We start from the raw sequence: 20,795 nt of genomic DNA on the forward strand, positions 1-20,795 counted from the left end.
TTCAAAAAGAGTTTTTAATTAAAAAAATTTATAATCTAAATATTTTGTCATTCTAAATACTCTCTTCCCAGGCCCGTCTAAAACTCTGCGTGAAACATAAATATATAAAAAAAAATGAGCCGGTCTTCACGACCAGCACTTCCAGGGTTAAGTACAAGCACCGAAGTTGGTTTGAAATTCACACTTTACAATCGAGAGGAAGGAAACTCGGAGTGAGCGTGAGTTGAAGAAAGCGATCAATACGTGAAATTGAAAGGAGAACTAAGGCCAGCAATATATAAAAAGTGCACAGGACAAGTTCTGGGGGCACCGAAGAGACTATTTCAGCGAAAAATGTAACCAATTCGGAGCAGGAAGGATCACCAGCCGAGTTTTTGGAGAAACGTTAACAAGAGCTGCTGTCTCAATAGTTTCATCATTCGTCCGGGCTTTCCATGTTTGTTGGAACAAAGCTCTGATTTACAACCGGATCATTTTCTGCAAGAGAGAAATTTATCAAATTCAGGAACAAAAGAAAAGAGGAACGAAGGAGTTTGTATTCAACTTACAGGAATCCATTTCCGGTAATTCCCCACTCTATTAATAATTACAGTAATGAAACAAGTCGCCAGTAATGGGCAGGCAGCGCAGAGGGACAAGTCATATTCCGCTTTATTTTCCCCGATGCAGTTCTCAGCTTTTTGTGATTTGCTAAAGATTCTGATGTGCTGTAAAACAATATTAGGCATTTTTTTTTTATTGCTTGGAGGCAAAAACTCTGCTGAAGAAATCAAATATTAATCAAATGATAGCAGGAAACCAGAGACTATAATTTAATTTCTAGGGAAGACTAAGAAAACAGACACCTGATGCTGGAAGTTTTGACCAGAAACAAATCAGGATATTAATGTTGTAAGTAGATGGGTGTGTTGATAGAAAGAGTTCTTTCACATTTTGTCTTTATTGAATTTTGGTAAAGTAACTTGCTTTGGACAGAGGTGTGTAGCAGACACCAGACTTGCCTGCAGCAATATAATGGGGCAGATGTTGCATTATTCCATTGGTTGGAGAGGGTGAATTTTGCACATGGAACTGTGGGGGAAAAAACACCTGGCAGGACAGTTCCAGATGCTGCTCTTCCAGATGTAGATTGTGCCTGGAGCGTGTATGTTCAGCAGCGGTGGCGGTACTGGGCAAATGCTGCGTTGTCATAGGTGCTGCCTTTCAAATGAGATCTTCAACTCGCCCTGTTCAGGGGAAACATCCCATGGCACTATTTCAAGTAAAAGCAGGGGTGGTATTCTCCTGGTGTCCTGGCCCATATTTATCCTTCGGCTAACACCGCAAGAAACAAATTAATTGGTCACCTGTCTCATTTCTGCTGATGGAAGAAGCTTGCTGTGTGTGCAAAATGGCTGCTGCCTTTGACTACATAAAAATTATTACACTTCAGAAGTATTCCATTGCATGTGAAGCAACTGGAGGTGCCACAGATGTGAGAAGCATTGTATAAATTCACTCTGGTGAAGTACTAATGATTACAGATCTGTCACTGGGTGGTGAGTAACTTAAAAGGGATGAATTAAGACCTTTACATGAGCGTGATATCACACAGTGTTTAAAATATGCTGCTTTAAATGCACTATTCCATGTAGTATCTTCTCACAATATGTTAGATCATCCTTATACTTTTTGTTTAATGGACTTTTACACATTTATTTTTTAATGTTTTTGGCCCGAACCAAAAATGTACACACAGCTCTCCCTGGGTAAGAATATTGCTGGACAAAGCATTCTTATTTATAGATAGATTGAGATAATAAACTTCTGGCTCATTTCAGCTCTTTGGAGCATACCGGCAGCACTTCAGAACAGTACTGAGGGAGCGCCGCACTGTCGGAGGGGCAGTACTGAGGGAGTGCCGCACTGTCGGAGGGGCAGTACTGAGAGAGCGCCGCACTGTCAGAGGGGCAGTACTGAGGGAATGCCGCACTGTCAGAGGGACAGTACTGAGGGAATGCCGCACTGTCAGAGGGACAGTACTGAGGGAGCGCCGCACTGTCGGAGGGGCGGTACTGAGGGAGTGCCGCACTGTCGGAGGGGCGGTACTGAGGGAGTGCCGCACTGTCAGAGGGGTGGTACTGAGGGAGTGCTGCACTGTCGGAGGGGCGGTACTGAGGGAGTGTCGGAGGGGCGGTACTGAGGGAGTGCCGCACTGTTGGAGGTGCCGTCTTTTGGAAGAAACTTTAAGCCCTCAAGTGGGTGCAAATGATCCCGTGGCAATATTTTGAAGAAAAGCAGGGGAGGGGTCATGGCTATGATTTATCTGTCAACCAACACCTAAACCAGTGTATCGGGTCATTTATTTAATTGTTGTTTGTGGGAGCTTGTGGTGCGCAATTTGGCTGCTGCGTTTCCTACATTATAACAATAGCTACACCTAAAAAAAAACTTAATTGGCTGTGAAGCACTTTGAGATGACCTGAGGATATGAATGGCGCTGTATAAATTAGATATTTTTTCTTTCTGTTACCAGCCCCTCTATCTAAACATCCACCTTGAGAGATAGACAAGACCTTAGTTTAATGTCTTGTCTGACAATGCACTCTTGTCAGCACTGCATTGGTGTGCCAGCCTGGTTTATGTGCACGAGCCTGAAATAGGCCTTGCACCACAACTTCTGACTTGCACGCTACCAGCTGAGCCAAGCTGGAAATTGCAACTCCAGCAATTGAAAAGATGCTAAATTTGCATTGAGTTTGTTCAGTGAGTGCATTGGTTTTAAGCCAGTCCAGGTCGGTGATTGGAGCATAGGCAGATACAGCAGGAGCAGCAAGAGACTGTGGAGGGATGTGATCGGGGCCCAGGGGAGGCGTGAGTTCAGGGCCAGGGGTCCAGGGGCAGCATGGGCCCAGCCCACACTGCGATATGTGTGCGCACTAGGTCCGTGCAGCAGAGCTGGTCTCCAGTTGTCTTAGTTAATCCTTGCCATTGGACCAAGACCTAGCTCTGTCAAGCCTGTGTGCAACGGTCACTACACGTTGAAAAAATCCATGCACAGGCATCTTCTACCCTTCAGGATGTAGTTCGGGTCCTTCATTCGAAACACCTGTGAACTCATCCTTTTTTGGAGTGGAAGCAAGTCATCCTCATTTCGAGGGACTGCCTATGATGATGATGATGATGATGAAAGCCTAAAATCGACCAACTTTTAGTCCGTGTATTTATTGTGCTCTGAGATAAACCAGCTCAAACCTTCCAGAAGCGTTGTTGGCTGAACGCGTGCAACATATTTCAAGTGATTGCCTGTACTCAATGAAATGTGGGAATATAAGGCAATACAAGAGAAGGTCGTTCAACTCGTCAGCCTTGCTTCTTCCATAGGCCACCTACAATCTGCCCCAGTGTGGAGTCCATCTTGCATTTCCAGCTAATAGATTTCAGATCTGCTGGATGGAGCCCACCTATTAGCAATATTGCCAAGTCCCACAAATATCAGCAAATACCCTGGAGTGGCTGCCACAGCCTGATGATTACTCCCTCGCGTTCCCTCTGTTTACTGCCTCAGCTTCACCTAACCCATACTCTGGGATTTATCTCAACTTCCCTCCATTTCCTCATGTGCCTCCTAAGCTCCATATACCATCACCCTGCACACACTCGCCCTCCTCCCTAAATCCGGACTCATTCCCATCGTCTCAAAATTGTGTTATTTCCTCACCACCTTCAGTGTTAGGCATCGAAATTTGTGGGTTCAAGTTCCACATCCCGATCTAATGCAGGCTGGCACTTCAGTGCAGTATTGAGAGATTGGCAATGAACCAGGTTTGAAGCTCATATCTTTATGTCTCGTGCCTCCCTCTGCCCTAGTGAGTCAGGTGGAGGTTAAACAACCTGGGGAACGATTTGAAGAAGAGCAGGAACTGTTCCTCATGTCTTGCCTCAACTACCATTACCAGATTAACTGGTAACTCATGACTGGGCTATTGCTGAAATAGCGTGGCTATCGACAACAGTCAGTACCCACTGCAGCTCGTCTCTCTCGTACCCTGTTCTCGCTTTGAAACCCATCCCTCGAATCCTGATATTTGTTGTACGGTTCAGTATTTGGGTTCCCTGCAGGACATATGCAAATTTCAATTTCTTAATCTTATAAAAAGGAAGTGAAATTTGCTGAATTGCATCATAAACTTCTCTCTTTGCCATTTACGAATAAATTATTTTACTTTAGATTTTAAAACTTCTCTCTTTCATTACAAATAGGCGTTCAATCTCTCCTCGTGACCATCCCAGTTAGCGTTCCGGATTCCACATTTCCCCCCCCCCCCTCTCCGCGCACCAATTTCGAGGAGATTTGGGAGAGTTGCTCTGGGAAATATTTACGCTGAAGTAATGTATTTTATTTGGTTTGAGCACTTGTATACTTCACAATTGATACAATTTTAATTTAAGATAAGAGGAAATTAAATTACATTTGGATTTTCAATAGACTAATTAAGCATCTCACTTCCCCAAAATCTACCTCAACCGTTGCTCCCTCTGCTCCAACTTCTCCCACACTTCACACAGACACTCGACCCTCTCCAAACCCTGTTCACACAGGGTGTGTCCCACTCCAGGGACTTGAGCACATAAATCTAGGCTGACACCCCCAGTGCAGTGCTGAGGGAGTGCTACACTGTCGGAGGGATAGTGCTGAGGGAGCGCCGCACTGTCGGAGGTGCTGTCTTTCGGATGTGACGTTAAACCGAGGCCACGTCTGCTCTCTCAGGTGGATGTAAAAGATCCCATGGCACTATTTCGAAGATGAGCAGGGGAGTTCTCCCCAGTCCTGGGCCAATATTTATCCCTCAACATAACAAAAAAAAACATTATCTGGTCATTATCACATTGCTGTTGGTGGGAGCTTGCTTTGCGCAAATTGGCTACCACATTTCCTACGTTACAACAGTGACTACACTCCAAAGGTACTTCATTGGCTGTAAAGCACTTTGAGATATCCTGTGGTTGTGAAAGGTGCTATATAAATACAAGTCTTTCTTTCTCCAAACCCTGCTCACAGAGACACTCGACCCTCTCCAAACCCGGTTTGCAGAGACACTATACATCCTGCCTCTCTCCCAGTACATCCTGGAATTGTGGGCTCCTTCCCCCCACCCTCCCCCCGAAGACTTGCAGAAACCCTTCACAAGTGCCTGCACCAACTTTTAAAAGTATGGCAAGCAGAGCCCTCAGTGTGGCCAGTGACCTGGCTATTTCCAGAGTCAGGAAGTTGAAGAAAAGGGATCTGTCACAGTGCAACTGCTGTGTGATGTGATAACAGGGCTACTGTCTTTTACTCAGTACAAAAATAGAGGGGTGGGAGAGGGGGCTCAGGCTTGTGATTTAAGCCCGGAAGCTTATTTTGCTGGTCATTCATTGAAAACTTGAATAAGTATTAAACAAAAGAAAGATCTGCATTTCTATAGCGCCTTTCATGTCCTTGGGATGTCCCAAGTGCTTTACAACCAACAAAGTACTTTTAGAGTGCAGTCATTGTTGTAATGTAGGAAACGCAGTAGCCAATTTGCACACAGCAAGCTCCTACAAACAGATATGAGATAAATGACCAGATAATCTTTTTTTTTTAGTGATGTTCCGCTCATCATTGGTAAGCACTGGGAGAGATTCTGTTTTATACCAGTGCAGAGTGTAAGGATTTCTCATATCCATTCCCCCACCACAGTATCATCTCTCCCTAAAGGAAGCTGGAGAAGTCATTCTTAGAATTAATTTTTCTCATTTATACTTTGAGGTGTTGAAGCAACACTGTGTGACATTAAAAACAAACACAATGATGAATAATACCAAAGTACTCTGACTCGAGAGTTGCATTTACACAGTGCCTTGTCACATGTTACGTGCTTGCATGTGTGGTTACGTGCTTGCATATGTTTGTGTGCTTGTAATTGCGTGTAGACATCCCGAGGACATAAAGGGCGCTATAGAAATGCAGATCTTTCTTTTGTTTAGTACTTATTCAAGTTTTCAATGAATGACCAGCAAAATAAGCTTCCGGACTCAAATCACAAGCCTGAGCCCCCTCAAGACAGTAGCCCTGTTATCACATCACACAGCAATTGCACTGTGACAGATCCCTTTTCTTCAACTTCCTGACTGTGGAAATAGCCAGGTCACTGGCCACACTGAGGGCCCTGCTCGCCATACTTTAAAAAGGTTGGTGCAGGCACTTGTGAAGGGTTTCTTCAAGTCCTCGTGGGGAGGGCGGAGGCTGATGGATAACAAGTTACAGGAGGGCAACGGCTGACTGCAGTGTGGGCAGGTACAGCAGGAGCCTCGAGGTCGGGGCGAAGGAGCGGCGAGGGTTCGTAGAGGCATGTGATTGGGGCCCAGGAGAGGCGAGGGCCCAGGGGCAGCACGGGCCAGCCCACACTGCGATATGTGTGCGCACTAGGTCCGTGCAGCAGAGCTGGTCTCCAGTTGTCTTGGGTAATCCTTGCCACTGGTCCAAGACTTAGCTCTGTCAAGCCCGTGTGGTGGCTGGAGTGCAACGGCCACCACACGTTAAAAAAATTCACACACGGGCATCTTCCACCCTTCAACATGTAGTTTGGGACCTGGAATATTAGGTCCTCGACCCTTTTCGGCATGGAAGCAAGTCATCCTCGTTACGAGGGATTGCCTATGATGATGATGGGTATTTGCATTGGCATGTCTGCCCTCCCCTCCCCTTTGTTCTGTTCCTTTCTAATGGATGCATTGGTTGTAATCTACCAAAATTCCCTGGATTCTGGGGTGGTCCCAGCGAATTGGAAAATCGTAAATGTAACGCCCCTATTTAAAAAAGGAGGCAGACAAAAAGCAGGAAACTACAGATGTTGGCCTAACATCTGTCGTCGGGAAAATGCTGGAGTCCATTATTAAGGAATCAGTAGCGGGACATTTAGAAAAGCATGATTCAATCAAGCAGAGTCAGCATGGTTTTTGAAAGGGAAATCATGTTTGACAAATTTGCTGGAGTTCTTTGAGGATGTAACGAGCAGGGTGGATAAGGGGAAACCAGTGGATGTGGTGTATTTGGATTTCCAGAAGGCATTCGATAAGGTGCCACATAAAAGATTATTGCACAAGATAGAAGTTCGCGAGGTTGGGGTTAATATATTAGCATGGATAGAGGATTGGCTAACTAACAGAAAACAAAGAGTCAGGATAAATGGGTCATTTTCCGGTTGGCAAACAGTGACTAGTGGGATGCCGCAGGGATCGATGCTGGGGCCTCAACTATTTACAATCTATATTAATGACTTGGATGAAGGGACCGAGTGTAATGTAGCCAAGTTTGCTGATGATACAAAGATGGGTGGGAAAGCAAATTGTGAGGAGGACACAAAAAATCTGCAAAGGGATATAGACAGGCTAGGTGAGTGGGCAAAAATGTGGCAGATGAAGTATAATGTGGGAAAATATGAGGTTATCCACTTTGGCAGAAATAATAGAAAAGCAAATTATAACTTAAATGGAGAAAAATTGCAAAGTGCTTCAGTACAGAGGGACCTGGGGGTCCTTGTGCATGAAACACAAAAAGTTAGTATGCAGGTACAGCAAGTGATCAGGAAGGCCAATGGAATGTTGGCTTTTATTGCAAGGGGGGATAGAGTATAAAAGCAGAGAAGTCCTGCTACAACTGTACAGGGTATTGGTGAGGCCACACCTATAGTACTGCGTCCAGTTTTGGTCTCCGTATTTAAGGAAGGATATACTTGCACTGGAGGCTGTTCAAAGAAGGTTCACTAGGTCGATTCCGGAGATGAGGAGGTTGATTTATGAAGCTAGGTTGAGTAGGTTGGCCCTATACTCATTGGAATTCAGAAGAATGAGAGGTGATCTTATCGAAACATATAATGAGGGGGCTGGACAAGGTGGATGCAGAGAGGACATCTCCACTGATGGGGGAAACTAAAACTAGGGGGCATAGTCTCAGAATAAGGGGCTGCCCATTTAAAACTGAGATGAGGAAGAATTTCTTCTCTGAGGGTTGTAAATCTATGGAATTCTCTGCTTCAGAGAGCTGTAGAGGCTGGGTCATTGAATATATTTAAGGCGGCAATCGACAGATTTTTGAGCAATAAGGGAGTAAAGGGTTATGGGGAGCGGGCAGGGAAGTGGAGCTGAGTCCAGGATCAGATCAGCCATAATCGTATTAAGTGTCGGAGCAGGCTCGAGGGGCCAGGTGGCCTACTCCTGCTCCTATTTCTTATGTACTGCTCTGTAATCTTTGTCTAGTTCTGAAAGAAAGCCCACCCCTGTAACATCCGCTTGTTCTCTCCACGGATGCTGCCTAACCTGCTGTGAGTGTTCAGCCTTCTCTCTTTTTGCTACTCATTTTATTTTCTATTCCTTGGCACTTGAACCCTTCACTCGGGTGAACAAATCACTTGTAACCCATTCACTTTCCGATCCGTTCTAGCAACACGATCACTTGACTGCCCGAATGGAATTCCCACTGAGTGCTTTTCTTCCCACAACATGAGCCGTTGGCTTCGTGCATAACTAATCGGCAGCATTTTGTACGCTTGGGTTCGCATTCCTGACTACAGCGGGCTGTCTATCAGCTTGCACTCTCCGGCTAATACTTGCCAAATGAGGGATACCACAATTGGAGATGGGAGGCAGCTGTTGATCAGGGCCAGGCTGGGGAGGTTTGTGGTGAGGAGGAGAGGGAGAGATTTGAGCAGGTGCAGACAGTGGAGTGCTGCGATCCTGGGCTGCGAGACTTGGTCTGGAGTCCCCAGCAATTGAAGGTTAATCTCCAGGACATTGCTAGCCCCGGAGAAAAAATCAAGAGAGACATTAAACAACATTGTTTTTTTTTCAAATTCTTTTGAACACTTTCATTTTTTATTTGTAAAATTACTGGAAATGGGTGTTTGACTGACGAGTCAAAATTAATCCAGTTGGGTAACAAAAAGTGGCTTCCCTTTCCGATTGGCTGTGGGAAGGCAGCGTGTCTGGAGGATGGACCAATAGAAACAAAGAAAATAGGTGCAGGAGTAGGCCATTCGGCCCTTCGAGCCTGCACCACCATTCATTAAGATCATGGCTGATCATTCCCTCAGTACCCCTTTCCTGCTTTTTCTCCATACCCCTTGATCGCCTTAGCCGGAAGGGCCATATCTAACTCCCTCTTAAATATATCCAATGAACTGGCATCAACAACTCTCTGCAGCAGGGAATTCCACAGGTTAACAACTCTCTGAGTGAAGAAGTTTCTCCTCATCTCAGTCCTAAATGGCCTACCCCTTATCCTAAGAATATGTCCCCTGGTTCTGGACCTCCCCAACATCGGGAACATTCTTCCCGCATCTAACCTGTCCAGTCCCATCAGAATTTTATACGTTTCTATGAGATCCCCTCTCATCCTTCTAAACTCCAGTGAATAAAGGCCCAGTTGATCCATTCTCTCCTCATATGACAGTCCAACCATCCCTGGAATTAGTCTGGTGAACCTTCGCTGCACTCCCTCAATAGCAAGAACCTCCTTCCTCAGATTAGGTTGAGTGTGGGGTCGGGGCGTCTCGAGGCGGAAGGTAATGTGATAAAGGCTCCAGGGATATACCCACACCAGATGGCCAAACTCTTAAGTTGCCACTCAATTGTTGAAAGCCAATTTATCCGCCCTGCTTTCATCCTTGGGCCCAAATATTTCTGAGTACAAGCTGATAAGCCAGGGCCCTGACAGCATGTCGGAGAATCCTGAGCGCGATTGTCTACGCATTTTCCAATATCCCCTGATGCTCCATGAGGTTCCTCCCCACCAGCGGATACCCAGAACATTATCCTCTTGATGTTGACCTTGTGATCATTCATTGACTGGGTAAAGGGCCTTCAGCCCATCGAGCACCAGGCACTGCCTCATAAAACGGCCCTCACTAAACTCCAGGAGTCACTGCATTGAGCTCGAGAGGGGGATACGCTGTCCATCTTTCTCCAGCTCCAGCGACCCTGGGCTAGTTACAGTTACCCCATCCCCCCACCCCTCATAATCATCATCGGCAATCCCTCGGAATCGAAACTCTAAAAGTGAGTTCTCAGGTGACTGTACAATCCAATACGGGAATTGCAGTCTCTGTCACAGGTGGGACAGATAGTCGTTGAGGGAAAGGGTGGGTGGAACTGGTTTGCCGCACGCTCCTTCCGCTGCCTGCGCTTGTTTTCTGCACGCTCTCGGCGATGAGACTTGAGGAGCTCAGCGCCCTCCCGGATGCTCTTACTTCACTTAGGGCAGCCTTTGGCCAGGGACTCCTAGGTGTCGGTGGGGATGTTGCATTTTATCAGGGAGGCTTTGAGGGTGTCCTTGAAACGTTTCCTCTGCCCACCTGGGGCTCGCTTGCCGTGTAAGAGATCCAAGTAGAGCGCTTGCTTTGGGTGTCTTGTGTCAGGCATGCGGACAATGTGTCCTGCCCAGCAGAGCTGGTCGAGTGTGGTCAGTGCTTCGATGTTGGCCTGGTCGTGAACACTATGCGTCCTCCCAGGGGATTTGCAGGACCCCAGCCCCCGCTGCAGTTCTGGCTGAGAGCAACCAACTCAGCAAAGACCATGAAGAGTAAATAGAAAGACTTTCATTACTATAGCACCTGTCATCACCTAGGCCGACCCAAAGCCAATTAAGTACTTTTTGTAATGTAGGAACCACAGGTGCCAAATTGCGCACAGCAAGCTCCCACAACAGCAGTGAGACGAATCACCAAATCATCTATTTTAGGAGTTAGTTGAGGGATACCTATTGGCCAGAACACTGGGGAGAACTCCCCTTCCCTTCTTCGATTAATGCCATGGGATCTTGAACATCCACCTGAGAGGGCAGATAGGGCCCACGGTCTGACATCTCATCCAAAAGTCGGCACCTCCGACAGTGCAGCACTCCCTTGGTATTGGCAGTGGGAGTGTCGGCCTGGACAATCGTAGACTCATAGAAGTTTACAGCATGGAAGGAGGCCATTTCAGCCCATCGTGTCCGTGCTGGCCGACAGAGTTAACCATCGCAATCCCACTTTCCAGCACTTGGTCCGTAGCCCTGTAGGTTACGGCGCTTCAAGTGCACATCCAAGTACTGTTTAAATGCCGTAAGGGGTTCTGCCTCTACCACCCTTTCAGGCAGTGAGTTCCAGATCCCCACCACCCTCTGGGTGAATAAAGTTCTCCTCAAATCCCCTCTAAACTTCCTACTAATTACTTTAAATCTATGCCCCCTGGTTATTGACCCCTCTGCCAAGGGAAATAGGTCCTTCCTATCCACTCTATCCAGGCCCCTCATAATTTTATACACCTCAATCAGGTCTCCCCTCAGCCCCCTCTGTTCCAAAGAAAATAACCCCAGCCTATCTAATCTTTCCTCATAGCTAAAATTCTCCAGTCCTGGCAACATCTTCGTAAATCTCCTCTGTGTCCTCGCTGGTGCAGTCAGAACTTTCCTGTAATGTGGTGGCCAGAACTGCACGCAGTACTCAAGTCTTTGGAGTGGGGACTTGAGCTCACTTGAACAGGCGAGAGTGCTACTGGCTGAGCCAAGGCTGGCCCCTAACAGAGGCTGAAAAGGAAAAGGGGGGTGCGAGGGAGGCAGAGAGAGCCACAATCAACAGCCCCCAACACCCTCCCCCATCAGATGCTGCTCCAGCCCACTGGTGTCTCTTCGGTTCAGTAAAAGACTGGGCGATGTATTTACCCATCGAGTCATGGCGGCGAACGGTCTCTTTTTGTTCATTTAATGTAAGATAAGACAGGAACAAAGCTGAGACGCTATCTCACATCCTGTGGCCAATCTTTGTGTCTGTGTGAGCTGCGCCATGCACTGAGTCACACGGGGAGACAACTGGGACCATGTTTGGACAGATAGAAAAAGCAGAGGCGACTCTGTACGTCTCTGAGCTAGCGCCCGGCGGCCACTCTCTGAGTCTGAGGCCAGACGATGAAGCTATTTCATCGCCAAGGCAACCCAGCCCAGCCTGATCCCGTCATCAGTTGACACCTGTGCACACAGCTGGGATCGCTGGGTAACGGTAGTGGAAGAGATTAAGATTGAGAAATACGATCATAAGAATTGGGAGCAGGAGTCGGATAGACGGTTGCTCGAGCCTGCTCCACCATTCCGTAAGATCCTGGCTGATCTTCCACCTCAACTCCACTTCCCCGATCCCCATATCCCTCGATTTCCCAAGAGGCCAAAAATCTATTGATCTGGAAACTTGTTGAACTTGTGCCCCAGCATTGCCTTCAGGACAGGGTGGAGAAAGTGGAAATAAAACCTGCAGGAAGTTGGTAACTAAATTTTTAGTATTGAAGACCTGTTACATCAGTTAAATTTGCAGAACCAACAAAAATATGAATTTAAGGAACCTCAAGAGGAAATGGCGAGAATACAATTTTAATGAACGTGCGTGAACCTACACCATGAAAAAAAGAAGAAAAGATTGGCATTTACACAACCTCAGGATGTCCCAAAGCGCTTTACAATCAATAAGAACATTTTAAAGTGTGGTCTCTGTTGTAATGTAGGAATCGCAGCAGCCAATTTTTCAAAGAAGAGCAGAAGAGTTTCCCCCAATGTGATCATGAGCAGATAATCTGTTTTAGCGATGTTGGTTGAAGGCTAAATATTGGTCCAGGACACCGGGGAGAACTCCCCTGCTCTTCTTAGAACTACTGCCGTGAGATTGTTTAAGTCCACCTGAGTGGGCAGAAGGAGCCTTGGTTTAACGTCTCATGTGAAAGTCAGCAGCTCCGACAGTGCAGTGCTCCCTCAGTCCTGCACTGGGAGTGTCGGTCTAGATTTTGTGCTCAAGTCCTTGGAGTGGGGAAGTGAATCCATGACTCAGGGCAAGAGTGCTACCCTCTAGCACTCTGAAGGTATATCGGATGGATGTTACGGGTTGATTGGTAGACAGGTTCTGGATTCGTGGTCAGCTGAGTTCCTGAGTGTGCACAGCTCATGCTATGGTGATTGATCCTCCTAGATCATTCCTGTCTTCCCAAGGCAAGAGATTGCACAACAAATGTCCGGGCAATGAGAGGTGTAGAGGAACAGAGGGACCTTGGAGTGCATGTCCACAGATCCCTGAAGGTAGCAGAACAGGTAGATAAGGTGGTTAATGTTATGTTTAGAATAACTCCACAAGACTGAGTACTGTGAGCTTGAACTGATGTGATCTTAGTCTCTTTAATAAAACTCCAGAGTGCCCAAGCAGCATGGCAGACAACCTTTTATACTCGCTTGCATGAGTTGTGCAGGTGACCCTTGGGCCTCCAACAGGTGCGCCTCTGGTGGCAAGTCTTACACCGTTACAATGTTTACATACATAACATCACTCTTCCCAAGGTCTTTGATACAAGTTATTTACAAGTTGAAGCAGTCCGGGGCCTTTCGTTCCCTGGTTGAATGCCTGTGTTCGAACCCTGGCATGGGTGAGTTGGTCGGGCCATTGCTGAACTGCAGTGCGGCTGGTCTGACCGGACTGTTGGGCGTGGTGGGTTCATTCTCTCGATTGACAGCGAGGTCGATTGCTGGTTGGGTGTGTGTTGGTGGATCGATGATGGTGATGTCCTCTTCAAGCTGTTCCTGGTTGTCAGTGAATCGCAGTTTAGTCTGATCCAAATGCTTTCTGCATGTTTGTTCATTACATAGTTTGACAATAAACACTCTATTCCCCTTCTTGGCCAAGACAGTGCCAGCAACCCATTTGGGACCATGACCGTAATTAAGGACAAACACCGGGTCGTTTACATCAATATCACGCGATACAGCCGCGCGATCGTGGTACATGTTTTGCCAGTGACGCCGGGTTTCCACATGATCATTAAGATCGGGGTGGACTAAGGGGAGTCTGGTTTTGAGTGTTCTCTTCATTAACAATTCCGCCGGGGGAACCCCGGTAAGCGAGTGGGGTCGTGTCCGGTAGCTCAGCAGAACCCGAGATAAACGGGTCTGCAGGGAGCCATCCGTCACACGTTTCAAGCTCTGCTTGATAGTTTGGACTGCCCGTTCCGCCTGACCATTGGATGCAGGCTTAAACAGGGCAGACCTAACATGCTTGATGCCATTGCAGGTCATAAACTCGTTGAATTCCGAGCTGGTGAAACACGGTCCATTGTTACTGACAAGGATGTCGGGCAAACCATGGGTGGCGAACATGGCCCGGAGACTTTCAATAGTGGCAGTGGACGTGCTGGATGACATGATTACACATTCAATCCATTTAGAGTAAGCGTCCACTACTACTAGGAACATCTTTCCTAGAAAGGGGCCAGCGAAATCTACGTGGATCCTGGACCACGGTTTGGAGGGCCATGACCACAGACTCAGTGGGGCCTCCCTTGGTGCATTGCTCAACTGTGAGCAAGTGTTACATTGGTGTACGCATGACTCCAAATCCGAGTCAATGCCGGGCTACCAAACGTGCGACCTGGCGATAGCCTTCATCATGACTATGCCTGGGTGGGTACTGTGTAGGTCGCGTTTAAATGCTTCCCTGCCTTTTATTGGCAAAACCACACGATTACCCCATAAGAGACAATCCGACTGGATGGACATTTCATCTTTACGTCGGTGAAACGGCTTAATTTCATCTTGCATTTCCCCGGGAACAGCTGACCAGCTCCCATTGAGGACCCAACTTTTTACAAGTGATAGCACAGGGTCCAGGCTAGTCCAGGTCCTCGTCTGGCGAGCCGTGACGGGGGACCCCTCACTCTCAAAAACATCCATGACCAGAAGCAAGTCTGCAGGTTACGCCATTTCCACCTCTGTGGTGGGCAATGGTAGCCGACTGAAGGCATCAGCACAGTTCTCCGTGTCTGGTCTGTGGCGGATAACATAGTCATAAGCCTATCTTTGGATGCGAGATGAAGCATTGGTGTGTATACCTTTGCTTTCTGAAAATAGCTAAATGAGTGGTTTATGGTCGATTTCAAGCTCGAACTGGAGTCCAAATAGGTACTGGTGCATTTTCTTAACCCCGTATACGCATGCTAATGCCTCTTTCTCGACCATACTCTAGGCTCTTTCAGCCTTCGGTAGACTTCTAGACGCGAATGCAACCGGTTGCAGTTTGCCTGATACACACACCCGACCCCGTACGAAGATGCAGCACAAGCTAGCACTAAACATTTACACGGGTCATATAATACAAGTAACTTGTTAGAACATAGCAGGTTTCTGCCTTCTCGAAGGCTGTCTCTTGAGATTTACCCCAAACCCAGTCGTCGCCCTTATGTAGCAACATGTGTAATGGTTCCAGCAAAGTGCTCAACCCGGGTAGAAAGTTACCAAAATAGTTGAGTCCCAGGAACGAACGCAGCTCCATCACATTCTGTGGTCTGGGTGCATTCTTGATGGCATCCATTGTCATGTATTTAACCATCTTGCAATGACATAGTCATGTAACTGTAACTCATATACACTGTACCTGTACCCTAGAAATGCACACTCTGACCACAGGGGGCGAACTTGCGGGAGACACTCCTCACCTGCATTTCCGGGTATAAAAGGGGAGGTCCCACCCAGGGTCAGCACTCCTTGGTCCTGGCAATAAAGATGAAGGTCACAGAGTGACCGTGTCTGATATATCTATGCCTTGTGTGAGTTTGTAGTAGAGGTGCAGGGACGCCACATTTGGCGACGAGAAACCGAACCAAGAGGATGGCCACCGGTGGCACAGGGGAACGTTACTGTGTGGGTGAGGACTGGGACGACTTCATGGAAAGACTCCAGCAGAGCTTTGTCACAAAGGACTGGCTGGAAGAGACAGCGGCTGACAAGTGGGGGGGCGAATCTACTGACCAGCTGCGGACCACAGACGTATGCGCTGATGAAAGACCTGCTCACACTCCAAAAGCCGGCGGACAAGTCTTTTGAGCTCAGCCAGCTGATCAGTGAGCATCACAAGCCGGCGAGTAGCATACACGTGGCCCGGCACCGGTTCTACTCTCTCCGGAGTCGGGAGGGACAAAACGTCTCGGACTTCGTGGCGGAACTGCGGCGCTTGGCCAGTCTCTTAGTTCTCCGATGCCTGCAGGGGGGAGATGTTAAGGGACTTTTCATGCCGGCATTTTCAGGAAGCTCATAAAGACTAAGGACTTGACTTTAGAAGGGGCAGCGTTGATAGCTCAGACCTTTATGGCAGGGGAAGAGGAGACCAAGCTAATTTACGTGCGCAGCCCTGGTCCAAACGTGGCGATGGACCAGGGAGTTAACATGGTGAAAGCAGCTCGGGACCCCGCAGGCAGGCAAGGGCATTTCAAAACCGCCCAGGCAGCAACAGGCTCTAGGGTGGGCCCGCAACAAGTACATTGGAAAGGGGATAGGCAATTCACGCCATCTCGAGGAACAATGCGTCCCGCGATGGGACCATTAACACCCACCATCAGAGTGCTTAGAAACAGCCAAATGGGCAATCAGAGAGGAATGCCTGGTAATTGTCCTTTTGTTAACAGCAATCTCAATCTCAGCTCATGCTGGAGGTGCGGGGGGTAGACACACTGCGAAAAGCTGCAGGTTCCAGCAATATACCTGTAGGATTTGTAATGTCAGTGGACACTTGGCCAGGATGTGCAAAAAGGCAGCAGCGAGGCTAATCTGCGAGACAGAGGAACCAGACGAGGGGTCTGCAATGCAGGATGAGGCCTGGGGTAAAGCCATAGATGCTGAAGTTCAGCGGGTTCATGTAGCTGACGTCCACAGCTCATACACTAAAACGCCACCTATGATGATGAAAGCCTTACTGAATGGCATCCCGGTGCGCATGGAGCTGGATACGGGAGCTAGCCAGTCACTCGTGAGCGCCCAACAATTTGAGAGACTATGGCTACACAGAGCTAGCAGGTCCAAACTGGAACGCATTGAGACGCAGCTACGGACGTACACCAAAGGGATCATCCCAGTGCTGGGCAGTGCAAACTTGGTGGTAACACATAATGGATTACAGAATCAGCTGACCACTCTGGATCGTTCCGGGAAATGGCCCCGCGCTTTTGGGGAGGAGTTGGCTAGCTGAGATGAATTGGAAATGGGGGGATGTGCACGCCATTTCATCTATGGAGCGAAGTTCATGCTCAAAGGTCCTGCAAAAATTCGGGTCACTGTTTCAACCCGGTGTCGGTACGTTCAAGGGCACTAAAGTAGTGATACGCATCACTCCGGACGCCAGACCAGTGCACCACAAAGCCAGAGCGGTGCTGTACGTGTTGCGTGAGAAAATTGAATGTGAACTAGATAGGCTGCTCAGAGAGGGCATAATTTCGGCCATTGAATTCAGCGACTGGGCAAGTCCCATCAGTCCCATCCTCAAAGCAGATAGCTCGGTCAGGGTTTGTGGCGACTACAAAGCCACCATCAACCGAGTATCACTGCAAGACCAATACCCGCTTCCAAGAGTGGAGGACCTTTTTGCCACGCTGGCAGGTGGCAAGCTGTTCACGAAGTTGGACCTCACTTCGGCCTACATGACTCAGGAACTGGCTGAAGAATCCAAGTTTCTGACCACCATCACGATGCACAAGGGATTATTTGTCTACAACAGGTGTCCGTTTGGCATTCGTTCGGCAGCAGCCATCTTTCAGAGAAACATGGAAAGCTTGCTCAAATCCATTCCTGGAATGATCGTGTTCCAAGATGACATTCTCATAACGGGTCGAGACACCGAAGAACACCACCACAACCTGAAAAAGTGTGTGTTTTTGGCCCCAGAGGTCGAGTTTTTGGGCAGGAGGGTTGCCGCAGACGGGATCCGGCTCACTGAATCAAAAACGTAGGCGATCCGCCGGGCGCCCAGGCCCGGCAACACGTCGGAGTTGTGATCATTCCTGGGACTTTTGAACTATTTTGATAACTTTCTGCCGAACTTAAGCACATTGTTGGAATCGTTACACAAGCTCCTGCGTAAAGGTTGTGAATGGGGTTGGGGGGACTGTCAAGAACGGGCTTTCAATAAGGCAAGGAACCTGCTGTGTTCCAACAAACTGTTGACCTTGTATGACCCCTGTAAAAAACTGGTCTTAACATGCGATGTGTCATCCTACGGGATTGGGTGTGTGTTGCAGCAGGGTAACGATGACGGCCGGCTCCAACCGGTGGCTTACGCCTCCAGGTCGCTCTCCCAGGTGGAGCGTGGATATGGCATGGTCGAGAAGGAAGCACTCGCGTGTGTTTACGGTGTGAAAAAGATGCACCAGTACCTTTTTGGTAGACAGTTCGAGCTAGAGATGGACCACAAGCCGTTAACATCCTTGTTGTCCGACAGCAAGGCTGTCAACGCCAATGCGTCAGCTCGCATACAGCGCAGGATCCTCACGCTAGCTGCTTTTGACTACACCATACGGCACTGGCCAGGCACTGAAAATTGCGCTGACGCGCTCAGCAGGCTCCCACTGGCCACCACCGAGAGGGCGTTGGAGCAGAGCGCCGAGATGGTCATGGCCGTTGAGGCTTTTGACACTGCGGGCTCCCCCATCACAGCCCGACAGATCAAACTCTGGATCAACAGAGACCCCCTCCTATCCATGATAAAGAAATGTGTCCTGGCTGGGGATTGGGCGCCCGCACACAGGGCGTGCCCCGAGGAAGTCAGACCGTTTCAGAGACGGATGGATGAGCTCTCCATCCAAGCCGACTGCCTGCTATGGGGCAGCTGGGTAGTCATGCCCCAGAAAGGAAGGGAAGCGTTCATCAGGGAACTCCACAGCGAGCACCCTGGCATCGTGTTAATGAAGGCCATTGCCCGGTCACATGTATGGTGGCCGGGGATTGACTCAGACCTGGAACACTGGGTTCGCAGATGCACGACGTGTGCCCAGCTGGGCAATGCCCCCAGGGAGGCCCCACTCAGCCTGTGGTCCTGGCCCACCAGACTATGGTCATGTATTCACGTAGACTTTGCGGGCCCGTTCATGGGGAAAATGTTCCTGATCGTTGTCGATGCATACTCGAAATGGATCGAGTACATCATATTAAACTCGGGCACGACATCCATCACCATGGAGAGTCTGCGTACGGTTTTCGCGACCCATGGCTTGCCGGACATCTTGGTCAGCAACAATGGCCCGAGTTTCACCAGCCATGAATTCCAGGAGTTTATGTCGGGCAATGGTATCAAGCACATCCAGACAGCATCGTTCAAGCCAGCTTTCAATGGCCAGGAGGAACGGGCGGTCCAAGTCATAAAACAGGGCATGCTACGCCTCCAAGGACCCTCCCTTCAGTACCACCTATCACGCCTCCTGCTGGCCTACAGGTCCCGCCCGCACTCGCTCACGGGAGTCTCGTCAGCGGAATTCCTCTTGAAATGCACGCTCAAGGCGCGGCTGTCCCTCATTCACCCAGACCTGGCAGACATTGTTGAGGGCAAGCGCCAGTCCCAAACCGAGCTCCATGATCGAAACTCAAGGGGGAGCTGTATAGAAATAGATGACCCGGTATTTGTTCTTAACCATGCTTTGGGACCCAAGTGGCTTGAGGGCACTGTAATTGGCAAAGAAGGAAATCGAGTCATGGTGGTCAGACTAAACAATGGGCAGATATGCCGCAAACACTTGGACCAAGTAAAGAAAAGGTTCAGCATAGACACGGAGGAACCTGAAAAAGAGCATGAGATGGCACCCACACCACTGCCAGTGGACGAGCAACAAAGACAGTCCTCAGCATGCACAGTCCCTGCGGCCAGCCCGGACAGGCCGGAATCACCTCAGGTGACAGAGACGCGTGCCGAGGCTCAGCCTCCAGAGCCACAACTGCGGCGCTCCACGAGAGAGCGTTGACCACCCGACAGACTTAACATCTGAAACAAAAAGACTTAAGGGAGGAGGTGATGTCATGTATTTAACCAACTTGCAATGACATAGTCATGTAACTCTAACTCATGTACACTGTACGTGTACCCTAGAAATGCACACCCTGACCACAGGGGGTGAACTTGCGGGAGACACTCCTCACCTGGGTTTCCAGGTATAAAAGGGGAGGTCCCACCCAGATTCAGCACGCCTTGGTCCTGGCAATAAAGGTGAAGGTCACAGAGTGAGCGTGTTTGATATATCTATGCCTCATATGAGTTTGTAGTAGAGGTGCAGGGACACCACATCCGTCTTTGAGTCCGTGGGTCTGATGCCGTCTGCCGCAATCTTTCTCCCCAAAAATTCGACCTCTGGCGGCAGGAAAACACACTTGGAGTGTTTCAGCCTGAGTCCCACTCTGTCTAGTCGACTTAGAACCTCTTCCAGGTTGTGCAGGTGTTCGATGGTGTCACGACCAGTGATCAGGATGTCATCTTGAAACACAACGGTACACGGAACCGATTTCAGCAAACTTTCCATGTTCCTCTGGAAGATGGCAGCAGCCGAGCGAAACCCAAAAGGACACCTGTGGTATATAAACAGTTCTTTGTGTGTGTTGATGCACGTCAATCTTTTCGAAGATTCAGCCAGCTCCTGTGTCATGTAGGCGGAGGTTAGATCCAGCTTGGTGAACGACTTCCCCCCTGCTAGCATTGTGAACAGGTCATCCGCCTTGGGCAGCGGGTACTGGTCTTGTAACGAGACTCGGTTGATCGTTACCTTGTAGTCTCCGCAGATTCTGACCGTGCCATCGCTTTTCAACACCGGAACAATCGGACTGGCCCACTCGTTGAACTCAACTGGCGATATGATTCCCTCTCGTTGAAGTCTGTCCAGTTCGATCTCGACTTTCTCCCTTATCATATATGGAACCGCTCGAGCCTTGTGATGAACGGGCCTTGCATCGGGGACTAGGTGGATCTGCACCTTGGCACCTGTGA

At 48.7% G+C, this 20,795-nt stretch overlaps 1 protein-coding gene across 1 annotated transcript in view; it reads left to right on the plus strand.

Annotated features, from left to right (window-relative positions):
* Positions 1 to 207: 207 nt before the first annotated feature.
* The window catches only part of fes (FES proto-oncogene, tyrosine kinase), a 74,109-nt gene continuing 53,521 nt past the window's right edge, over positions 208 to 20,795 (plus strand). The window contains exon 1 of the mRNA XM_070864924.1: positions 208 to 563. The gene's annotated coding sequence lies outside the window, so the exon portion shown is untranslated. The remainder of the gene's footprint in view (positions 564 to 20,795) is intronic.

This window comes from Pristiophorus japonicus, chromosome 21 (genome assembly GCF_044704955.1).
Source record: "Pristiophorus japonicus isolate sPriJap1 chromosome 21, sPriJap1.hap1, whole genome shotgun sequence".
NCBI lineage: Eukaryota > Metazoa > Chordata > Chondrichthyes > Pristiophoridae > Pristiophorus > Pristiophorus japonicus.